We start from the raw sequence: 1,395 nt of genomic DNA on the forward strand, positions 1-1,395 counted from the left end.
GTATTTACACGGATGATTTGTTTTGTTTTCGATTTTTTCTTTGCATATTGTTTTTGTAATCGATATTCATTGCAATATGTTAAAGTTTTATCAATTGTAGCTAGATTCAATTCTATACGGATTAGGTTTAATTGCAATTGGTTTTACCAAATCGATCTTGTTTTGGCTTGTTGATGCTCACGGTTTGAGCTGCCATATAAAAAAAAAATTTTTTTTGTTGTGCTGCTCTCGGTTCTGCCGTGAGAGAAGAAAAAAAAATTTTGGTTTTTTTTTTTCGGCCATATCAATGTGCATAATACGGATTTTGTGCATTCGCTTGATAGTGAAACGGTTCACTCACGTACCATTTAGTTATTTTAAAGCGATTTAAAATAACGGATTGTAATGGATTAAAATTAAGTTGATTAAAGCGGCTTTGTCACATAATTTTAATCATTAAAAGGTGGTTTGGATAAATTTAACATAATTAAGGAATTATGTCAAGAATAAATTTTATTTTAGTTGATGCATTTTCATTTATCGTTACTTTTGAATGCAATGAATGTTTTTATTTACGTATTTAATTTTACAAACAGTTGTAACTTAGTGTGGCCTTAGTAGAACGTGTTACCGTAATGATGGAACACGGTCTTGGTTGTATTTTGAGATCTCGCATCTCCGTTTTGGTTTTTTTCTTTGTAATTACAGTTTTTATTTAGAATGTAAATAGGTTTATATTTTGTAAATTTTAAATTGTAATTTTAAGAAGACCAAAGATGGAGAATCGGATGCTCACTCCCGCTACATGGATCAAGATAGAACATCAAGACAAGCTTCTCGGGTCCAACGGTGGATTCCAAAGTTGTATTAAGTTCATTTTGCTAGGATAGGCCACACTAGGACTTTTATTTGCGTATTGCATTTTTATTTTTGTTTTCATCATAACGATAGTTTGCATCATATTCCGCCTAAAACCAAACCACCTAATAATTGCATGAAAACTGACACATATAGAGGTCACGCGTTAGTTTTCTTTGATATACAGATATCACACGTTTTTTTTAAGCCATCACCTAAGTTAATTCATTCACGTAATGCTAGTTTTTCGTTCACTTAAAATGAATTAAAACTAAGTTGATGGGATCTTCCTCGTATAAACAAAAATTGAGAATAGTCTTTATAGGTCAAACTCCAATAAATCCCTTCTTCGTCGGTAGGCATAATATGACCCCTTCTACGTCGGGTAAGTTGGAACCGATTGACCTATTTTATCTCAACACTATGGTCACTCGTACGATCCTGTGATTATGGTGGACTATAGATAGAATTTACGGAAATCTATCGACCAAGAGTTCTAACGGTAGAACTAGCTAAACAGTTGGCTTATCAATTTACGGAAATTGAGTCTTGGGATCA

Source organism: Silene latifolia, chromosome 10, assembly GCF_048544455.1.
Source record: "Silene latifolia isolate original U9 population chromosome 10, ASM4854445v1, whole genome shotgun sequence".
NCBI lineage: Eukaryota > Viridiplantae > Streptophyta > Magnoliopsida > Caryophyllales > Caryophyllaceae > Silene > Silene latifolia.